Source organism: Gossypium arboreum, chromosome 13 (genome assembly GCF_025698485.1).
Source record: "Gossypium arboreum isolate Shixiya-1 chromosome 13, ASM2569848v2, whole genome shotgun sequence".
NCBI classification, from domain to species: domain Eukaryota; kingdom Viridiplantae; phylum Streptophyta; class Magnoliopsida; order Malvales; family Malvaceae; genus Gossypium; species Gossypium arboreum.
This window is the reverse complement of record NC_069082.1, coordinates 88,786,265-88,797,241: the sequence shown is the minus strand read 5'-3', so window position 1 is coordinate 88,797,241 and position 10,977 is coordinate 88,786,265. Positions and strand designations below refer to the sequence as shown.

The window sequence follows — 10,977 nt, the reverse complement described above, 5'->3', positions numbered from 1 at the left end:
TTATGATTTTATTTTCAGGTGTTTATGAGCATAGATCGAATTATCGATTTACCCTCTGTAGAGCCTAGAATTGGACGAATTTGTCAGACAAAGAAGATGTGAACGAACAGCTCAAAGACAAAACGAGATGGACCTTGGAAATCAGAATCAAGACCAAGGTAATGAAGCTGACCATGTACAAAATCCCATCCTCATTGTCGATGATAGGAATCGATCTTCAGACAATATGTTTTGCCACTATTCAGTAAGTTAAATCCAGGAATTAGAAGGCCAGATATTGAGGCAACCCAATTTGAATTGAAACCAGTGATGTTTCAAATGCTACAGACGGTGGGCCAATTTGGTGGTATGCCCACGGAAGATTCACATCTCCACCTTTAATTGTTTATGAAGGTGAGTGATTCATTCAAGATAGCTGGTGGGACTAAAGACGAACTGAGGTTAAATTTGTTTTCGTACTCGTTGAGAGTTCGAGCACGGGCATGGCTCAATTCATTGCCACCAAGTTTCATATCTACATGGAAAGAATTGGGAGAGAGATTTTCGTTAAGTATTTCTCGCCTAGCAAAAATGCTAAGTTTAGGAACGAGATCACAACCTTCCAACAATTGGATGACGAGTCTTTGTATGAGGCTTAGGAGCTATTGAAAGAGTTACTGCGTAAGTGTCCTCATCATGGGATTCCTCATTGTATCCAGTTGGATACATTTTATAATGGTCTTAATGCACATACAAAATTGACTGTAGATGCTTTTGCGAATGGTGCAATTTTGTCTAAGTCTTATAATGAGGCTTATGAGATCATTGAGAGGATCGCGAGTAATAACTATCAATGGCCAACAAATCAAACAAATTTAGAAAGACGTGTAGCTAGAGTTCTTGAAGTTGACGCCCTCACTTCGTTACCAGCTCAGGTATCGTCTATTTCCTCTATGTTGAAACAGTTTACTGCTAATTATACTAATAATTTTGCAGCTCAGCGACCAAGTCCGCACGAAGTAGTTTCCTATGTGTATTGTGGGGAAGGTCACTCTTTTGAGAATTGTCCATCAAATCCCAAGTCAGTGTACTATATGGGAAACCAATATCAAAATAGGAGTGGACAAGAACCCCAGTCCAACTGCTTTAATCCTTCATGGCGTAATCATCCTAACTTTTCTTGGAGTAACCAAGGAAATGGGCCAAACCACAACTCATTGTAGTATAGACTCAACCAATCTCAAAGGTTTAATCAGTAAGCTTGAAAACCACCTCAAGCTGAGGCATCAAACAGTTTGGAGAACTTGTTGAAAGTGTACATGGAAAAGAATGACGCTTTGATCCAGAGCCAAACAGCAACATTGAAAAATTTGGAAAACCAAATGGGTCAGTTAGCTATAGAGCTTTGTAATAGATCGCAAGAAACCTTGCTGAGCGATACTGAGAATCTAAAAAATTTGGGTAAAAAACATATCAAGGTAGTGGCATTGTGAAGTGGAAAAATTTTGAAACCCCAATTGATTGATGTCGAAGATAAGCCCATTGAGAAGAATCAACCAGCTATTGAAATTCCTACACCAAAGGAATCAGAATCTGCAAAGACTGATAAGGTAAATCCTAACTTAGTAAATTCAGATACTTTAACATCTTCTTTGGATGTAGATTTACCTACTCAAAAAAGTTGTCCGGTTCAATCGAAAGTTCCATGACCTCCATATTTACAAATATTACAGCAACACAAGCAAAAAGAGAAGGTGCAATTCAAGAAGTTTTTAGATGTTCTGAAGCAGTTACACATCAATATTCTGTTGGTGGAAGCTTTAGAACAAATGTCGAATTATGTGAAGTTTATGAAGGATATACCGTCTAAGAAGAAATGACTGAGTGAGTATGAGACTATTGCCTTGATGAATGAGTGCAGTGCATTCCTGTAGAACAAACTGCCACTGAAATTGAAAGACCCAGGAAGCTTTATTATACCCTGTAACATTGGTGAATCTTATTGTGGTAAAGCTTTGTGTGATTTAGGAGCAAGTATCAACTTGATGCCTAAGTCTATTTTCAAGATGTTAGGGATAGGTGAAGTAAGACCTACAACTGTGACGCTTCAGCTAGCGAATTGATCTTTAGCATATACTGAGGGAAAGATCGAGGATGTTTTGGTAAGAGTCGATAATTTTTTTTCCTGCTAATTTCATTGTCTTAGATTTTGAAGTAGATAAGAAAGTGCCGATCATCCTTGGGAGACCTGTCTTAGCCACAGTAAGAATGTTAATTGATGTGCAGAAAGGTGAACTCACCATGCAAGTTCAAGATGATCAGGTAACCTTTAACATTCTTAAAGCGATGTAATTTCCCGATCCAGCTGAAGAGTGTTTAGTTATGGAAGAGATAGAAACCCTGGTTTCCATAGCAGAAATTTTTAAGAAGATCCATTGGAGAAAGCCTTAGATCTTGACCCCTTGGAAGCCAATCCAAGAAATTTTATTCAATGCACACGGTTTGAACCATTGGAGTTGGAAGTCAGAGAATTTTTGTAACCCAAGTTGTCAATCAAATAGCCACCTAAACTCGAACTAAAGGTATTTCCTTCCCATTTGAAATACGTTTATTTAGGTGACTGTTCTACTTTTCCTGTGATTATTTTAGCAGAACTGGTGAAAGATCAAGAGGAGCAATTAATTACTATTCTAAAGAAATTTAAGAAAGCAATGGTTGGACCATAGCAAATATTTGAGGTATAAGCGCTTCTTTTTGCAAGCATAAAATTATTTTGGAAGAAGATGAAAGAGCTTGAATTGATGGGCAAAGGAGGCTCAATCCTATTATGAAAGAAGTTGTGAGAAAGGAAGTGATCAAATGGTTAGATGCAGGAATCATCTATCCTATTTTAGATAGTTCGTGGGTAAGTCTAGTATAGTGTGTGCCGAAGAAAGGTGGAATCACAATTTTTGAAAATGAGCGCAACGAGTTAATTCCAACGATAACTGTTACCAGTTGGAGAATTTATATTGGTTACAAAAAATTGAACAAAGTCACTCGAAAGGACAGTTTTTCGTTGCCTTTTATGGAGCAGATGTTAGATCGATTGGTAGGTAATGAATTCTATTATTTTTTAGATGGCTATTTGGGATATAGCCAAATAGTTGTGGCCCCGGAGGACCAACATAAAACAACCTTTACTTGTCCATATGGTACGTTTGCATTTAGGCAAATACCTTTTGGTTTATACAATGCACCTGCAACATTTCAACGACGCATGATCGCAATATTCACTGATATGGTTGAAAATTTTGTTGAGGGATTCATGGATGATTTTTCTGTTTTTGGTCACACTTATGATATTTTTTTGAGTAATTTGGCCAAGGTACTGAGGAGATACAAAGAGACGAATCTTGTCCTTAATTGGGAAAAATGTAATTTTATGGTTTAAGAAGGGATTATCTTAGGGCATAAAATCTCAAAAAGAGGAATTGAAGTCGATAAAGCAAAGGTGGACATAATTAAAAGATTACAGGCCCCAATGAATGTGAAAGGAGTCAGCAGTTTCTTAGGCCATGCTAGTTTTTACCGAAGGTTTATCAAAGATTTCTCAAAGATTTCTAAACCATTTTTTTTTTGTTGTTAGAGAAAGATACAGTGTTTGATTTCAACAAAGCATGTTTGTAAGCTTTTGAAGATCTGAAAAAATGGTTAACCTCAACCCCAATAATCGTTACACCTGATTGGAACTCACCTTTTGAGTTGATGTGCGATGCAAGTGACTATGCTGTTATAGCTGAGACGGGTCAAAGAAGAAACAAAATGTTTCACCCTATTTACTACGCAAGTAGAACTTTGACGGGAGTCTAACTCAATTATACGATAACCGAAAATGAACTCTTTGCAATAGTTTTTGCTTTTGACAAATGTCACTCATATCTTACAGGTACCAAAGTTAAAGTATTTATTGACCATGCGACCATTAAATACTTGCTCATGAAGAAAGATGAAAAATCGAGGCTAATTTGTTGGATACTTTTACTCCAAGAATTTGATTTTAAGATCCAAGATAGAAAAGGTGTCGAAAATTAAATAGCTGATCATCTGTCGAGGTTGGAGCAAGATGAAGTAGCTCGATCATGTGTTCCTATCAATGAGAATTTCCCAGATGAACACTTATTTGAGGTAAGTCAAATTCATGAAACACCTTGGTTTGCTGATTTTGCCAATTATCTTGCATGTATAATAATTCCTCGAGAAATGACATACCAACAAAGGAAAAAGTTCCTTCATGATAGTGGGTATTATTTTTAGGAGGATCCATTTCTATTTAAATAGTATGAAGTTAATACAATCTGAAAGTGTGCAGCTGAAAGTGAGATTGCTGAGATCTTGTATCATTGCCATTCATCTCCAAGTGGGGGACACTTTGGTGGTTCACATACTGCAGCAAAGATTTTGCAAGTAGGTTTCGTTTGGCCTACGGTATTTAAAGATGCTTATGCTTATGTGAAGAACTGTGATAAATGCTAAAGGATCTACAATATATCAAGGAGGAATGAGATGCCCTTGACAAACATTTTGGAGATTGAATTATTCGACGTATAGAGCATTGACTTCTTACGCCTGTTTCCTTCTTTGTATAGGAACAAATACATTTTAGTTGTTATAGACTATGTATCCAAGTGGTTTGAAGCTGAATCATACCCTACAAATGATGCCAAGGTAGTCATGCGATTCCTAATAAGCATGTGTGTACACGATTTGGGACACCAAGAGCTATTATTAGTGATGAAGGTTCTCACTTTGTGAACAAATGGCTTAAGTGGTTGCTTGACAAATATGACATGAAGCACAAGGTTGCTACTACCTATCACCCCTAGTCCAATGGGCAAGTTGAGAGAGTGGACAGTGAAATCAAAGGTATCCTGGAAAAGGTAGTACGTCCTAGCAGATAAGATTGGTCTTAAAGGCTCAATTATGTATTACGGGCCTATCGAGCATCATTTAAGACACCATTAAGAATGACTTCTTATCGGTTAGTTTTTGGGAAGGCATGCCATTTGCCATTAGAGTTGGAGAATAGAGCTCACTAGGCCTTGAAGGAATTGAAATTTGATCTTAAGCAACCCAGTGAGAGAAGGATGTTACGATTGGATGAGTTGGAAGAGTTGAGGTTGTTTTCCTATGAGAATACCAAAATGTGTAAAGAAAGATAAAAAAAGATGGCATGGTAGTCATATACAACCTGGTGAGTTTAAAGAAGGTTAGAAGGTTTTGTTGTTTAATTCAAGGATAAAGTTATTTCCTGGGAAGTTTAAATCTTGATGGAAATTACCTTATACCATCTACCGAGTGTATCCTTATAGAGCTGTTGAATTATACAACAATCACGGAGGTACGTTTAAAGTTAATGGTCAACGTCTCAAACATTATTGGGATGGTAAAGTTGAGCGAGTTGAATCCTCGTTCAAATTAATAGACCCTTGATTTTTCATGAACTTGTTTTGTAAATAAATAAATAGTTAGAATTTATTTTCTTAATTTAGTAAATCTAATTAATTTTGTCTAAAAAGATTGGAACTTAAGTGGGACCGCTGTGACCCCTCCAACCTTTCCTGGGAATTAATTTAATGTAATTTATTGAGAAGAAATTTTCTAATTGAGATTTAAAATTTTTAAGTTTAATATGTTTTGTTTAAATTTTTAATTTTTAAAAGGGGTCAAATTTGGCCCAAGTACTAATTAGTTTTTTTTCTCTTGAGTAAGCCTGAAAATATAGCCTGAATTTGACGCCTAAGATAGCATAAAAGAGGGAAAAAATCATACCTATTGCTGCCACTCCCATTACTTGGCGCCCAAGTAACCCTAGTGTAGCTAATTTTTTCTACATGTTGCCCTAATTTTTCCCTATATAAACCCCTCTCCATTCCACTAATTTTCATATCCCTCAAAGAAATTTGCTTACACCCTAAAAATCCTTAAAATCTCCCTTTTGTGCTGTCAACCTCAAATCTCGAAGGAAACCCTAGTTCTCTTTCCCTTTTTGCTGAAATTCCCTTTTTCTGCCACAAGGAGATTGCCAAAGCACCGCTGTTGCTGTCGCTCATAGCTGTTGCTGTTGTTATCACTACCGCACATCGCTATCGCCACCGCACCATTCTTGTTGTCACAAAATTTTTGCCGTAGCAAGTTCTACCCACTTGCCGATTTCTCTTCTTCCCCAGTAAGCAAAAACTTTTTCGAATTTTTGGGAAAAGATACCATGTTTCGAAAAAGAACTAGATCATCGAAGACTACTCCTGAAAACCCGATTTTGATTGATGAAGAAGTGAAAGAGAGATTTGATTCAATTTTCAAGCATCAACCTATGATGCCGGAAAAAAGGCTTTAACTTGAAGAGCAATGATTTGATGGTTGTTCCTGTGCCAATTAGAAAAATAATCAATGCTCTCAAGTGGGAACAATTTTGTGATGCTCGTTCACTAATCGATGATGAACTAGTTCGAGAATTCTATGCAAGTTTGACTACACAAGATGCTACTAAGTTCATCGTTCGAAAGAAAAATGTACCTCTTACTTCTTAGTCCATTAGTGATTTGTTTAACATACCTGATGTTGAAGAAATGAGTACTACCCTATGATGAACAATATCAATTGGGATTTTCTTCAACAAGTGCTTGATGTTGTGACAAACCCGGGATCCCAATGGATTATAAGAAAGTATGGGAGCCATCTTGCCTAAGGGAATACCTAAAACTAGTAGCAAATGTGTGGTTTTATTTTGTTTGCTGCTGTTTTATGCCTATCTCACATATCACCATCTCGATGGAATGAATGCTGTTGTTATATGCAATCTTGATAGAAAAGTCCATTAATGTAGGGAAAATTATCCTCAAGAAGATTCATAGTTGTGCTAAAAAGAAGGCAGGAAGTTCTTATTTCCCATTATTAATCACTTCACTTTGCTTAAGGGCCCATGTTAAAGCACAAGCAAATCTAAAGGGGTGATATGTTCAAGGGTGCATTTCAACTTATGATCTTGAAAGGTTAGTAGTGAGGGTGCTTGAGCTGAATCAAGGTGAGCAAGAAGAGCCAACTGAGCCAGATACCGAGGAGTCAACAAATGCAACTGAGACTGAAGCTAATTCAGTTACAGACACTAAAGAGGAAAAACCTGATAAGGAACTAAACTGTCCTAAACTAGTTGAAGGATTTGAAAACCTTGAACCAAGGTTTGAGCTAGAAGAACTAGTCAAGCTAAGTGTTGAACCTGAATTTGCAACTCCTATGCCAACTTTTGCAAGTGCTTCAAAGAAATTGGAATTATCAATTTTGATGTGTAGTAGCCCGATTTTGACCCTAGTCGGAACGGTGGTTTCAGGACCACAAATTCGAGTCAGAAAAATAATTAAAAAATTATTTGTTGTGTTTAATATGTGTGAATTTGTGTGTGTGAAATTTTCATGATTTAATTTTGCCGTTTAGGTGCCCGATTAAATAAAAGGAGTTAATTGCGTAAAATATAAAAGTGGCTAGTTAATTGTGTAAGTGCTTATTTGAATTTGTCTTTATAATATGAAGCATTTAAGATGCAATTTAACCATAATATATAGTGACGGACGGTTGTGGACAACCATTATAAGGATTATATATTAAATTATAAAGGTTGTTTAAGTAAAATGATTAAAATGTTATTTAATATGTATTAATAAAACATAAAACAAAACCAAGTGTTCATATATTCTTTGGATGATCGAAATTGAAGAAAAGAAAAAGAAAATAAAGGGTTTAAGGGTTCGACACTTTAAAAGCTTGATTAAGGTATGTGTTTAGCTTGGTTTTTGATAATTTTTATGTTTTTAAGATCGTTGCTTCGAGTACTACAAAACCCATGCTTGAATTTTTTATTTTGATGAATATTTTGAGTTATGCCATTGATGAGAGCTTGTGATTTTTGTTGTTTGATGATGAAATATGAAAGATATGTTTTAGATTAACATGTTTTGTATTGGAGTTTTTGATGATTTTGAGTAATTAGGACGAAATTGCAAAAATAATAATTTGAGGGACTAAAATGTGAAATAAATGAAATATACGGATTTGTTTGAGAGTGGGTAAAACTCAGCTCAACATGGGTATGCTGAAATTTTGTGTATTTTGTGTTTTGTGCAATAGGGACTAAATTGTAAAAAGTGTAAATGTTAGGGTAAAATGGTAATTTGCCCATTTATGTGTTTTTGGACTAAATTGAATGAAATTATATTGAATTAGTTTATTTTGAATACATTTAGATCAAGAACCAAAGAAATCGGATTTAGATCGAAGGAAAACTAAAATTGTCGATTAATCGTCCAGTTCTGGTTACCGTTGTCCGAGGTAAGTTTATAAGAAAATAAACATAGTTATTTTTTTTAATAAAAATAAGTTACATGTGCTGAATTGATATATTGGCGAATGTATAAATGATAGCCAAATATTGATACACTTGGGAACTATGTTTACGATTCGATTTGACCAAGATTCAACGTCCTAAAAGCCTTGTACGAACCTTAGGAATAGCTAGGATACATATATCATGACATAGGATTTTCCATATGTGTTCTTGTGTAAGACCACATCTGGGACGTTGGCATCGATATGTGATTTCGAGTAAGACCATGTCTGGGACAAAGGCATCGTAATTGTGATTCGTGTAAGACCCTGTCTGGGATAGTGGCATCGACATGTGATTACATGTAAGACCACGTCTAGGACGTTGGCATTGTACAATATGTGTTATAATCTGAGTACCCATTTTAATTTTGAATGGTTCAACGGGCAAGGATAAGTTACGAATGAATGTGGAAACAAGTTAAAGTGAACAAGTATGTGACAATTTATTACCTTTTCGGAAATAAGGTAAGTTGATTATTTGACATGTGACACAAGTTATAAATGACGTTAATAGTAGTGATTGTGTATATGAAAATCTATATGTAGATTGATGTATAAGTATGTGATATTAATGTTTGATTTTTGAGCTTATATTCGGCCTAATGTTACATGAGGAATAAATTGAAATGTGAAATCCATATTGATATTAAAGGATTTATGTGCATTCGATTAGTAGGTATTTGAAATGTGAACCTTGAACGTGTTTATAGGGAAGTATATATATTCGGCAAAATAAGGTCTATGTGATATTAAACATGTTAATGAATCAATGAGTGTTCAGAAATGTTATAATTTATGTATAGATAAATGTTTGGTAATTAAATTTCATAAGTATGGCTTGGTTATGCCTTTATAAATTATCAATGCAGTTGAGATAATATTTGAATTAAGAATTGAGCTATGAATGAAGTGAATGAAACCATATGTTTAAGTATATGATTGGTCATATTCGGTTTAATGATATATATATGTATGATATGGAAATGTGAATTTCATACTTATGCCAAAGTTTATATGCGCATTTGTCTATATGGTAATTGAATGTGAAATTATGACTAAGGAAATGTGAATTGTATAAATGTATTATGATTGTATGTATTCAGTCAAGTGAAATTTTTATTGATATTGAGTATGAAAGATGATTTTGGATAAAGAACGAATGCATGTTTGGACAAAACTTAATTCATGTTTAGTTATATGTGGATATTTGAATTTACAAGTATGGTTTGGTTATGTCTTATTAAATTATTATTGTTATTGAGTTAATATTTACTTATAACTTACTAAGCTAAGATAGCTTACTCTGTGTGTGTATTTTTACTTCTATTTATAGATTTTGGAGACTAGTTGTAGGCCTGGGGATCGTCAGCGAAGTCTATCACACTATCGACTGCTTTCGGTACTTTTAAAAGTTGAATTAGAAACCTATTGCATGTATAGGCTATACTACTTTTCAAATATGGTTGAAGTTGTATATATATATGTATAAGCCATGCGAAAATGGCTTGTCCATTTTGTTAATCTTGGAATTTATGCTTTGACTTGATGATTATGTTTGGTTGTGGTTTTGGTTGATTTGGTTATGGTATATATAAGTATGGTTATGTTTGATATTTTACTCATGAGTTTATTGATTCAAATATGTCTTGTATTTAGTTTTATTGAGAAATGGGATTTTGTGCATATATGGCTAAAACTTTGGTTTTATAATGATAGGTATAAAATTTGATTCATAGTGTACTTTCATTGAATAGCCGAATATAAAATGACTTAATATGGTCTTGTGATTTGGAAAAAGTATAATTCCTATATGTATTTTAAAGCATATGTATTTAACTTGTTTATATTCGGTAATTGTATTTGGGTTTTGACCATTTGAATAGTAGATTTGGATGCTTTGTTGTGTGTTTTCAAATTATCTTAGATTATTAATAATTATTGCAGCAGTAAGAGATATATGTTTAAGACATGATATTTATATAAAATGGATGTGTTAGCTTATTAAAATTCTTTCATTAAGTAAAGAAATGGATAAGAATTATGTTGGTAAATTAATCATGATTTGGTATTTATATATATATTTACATATAAGTATATGAAGTGATGGGTTGATTTATATATAATTGTATGTGCTTAGTTGAATATGTATTTGTTGAATTGGTCTTGAATATAAAGTTTGTTACATTGCAAATACATAGTTGTATTGTTCTTAATGTGATATGAAAATTTTGGATAATGTTTAGAATTAGTTCTATGTAAGAATATACGCTTGTAAAGGGATTTAGTAAGTTAAAAGTGGATATTGAAATATGCATTACTATATTCGGCTGAGGTTTTGTAAAGTGACTAAATGAATATTACTTTAAGTTATAAGGAATTAAGTTTGTTATTTTCTAAATGGTGCCAAATGGAACTTGCCAAAAATGAGATGTGTTTGAATATCTTTATTAATTATGTCTTATTTATGTGTTTATAGATTGTAGTATTATACTATATTTATGGTATGAACTGTGATAAAATGATATGTTAGGTGCTTATTGCTTATGAATTATAAATCTGATTATGCGTTTAGAAAGTACC

General features: G+C 34.0%; 1 non-coding gene across 1 annotated transcript; it reads right to left on the bottom strand.

Annotated features, from left to right (window-relative positions):
- Positions 1-575: 575 nt before the first annotated feature.
- Positions 576-682, bottom strand: LOC128287579 (small nucleolar RNA R71). Its single transcript, XR_008278279.1, has one exon. It is a non-coding gene; the product is annotated as a small nucleolar RNA R71 (small nucleolar RNA).
- Between the last annotated feature and the right edge of the window lie 10,295 nt (positions 683-10,977).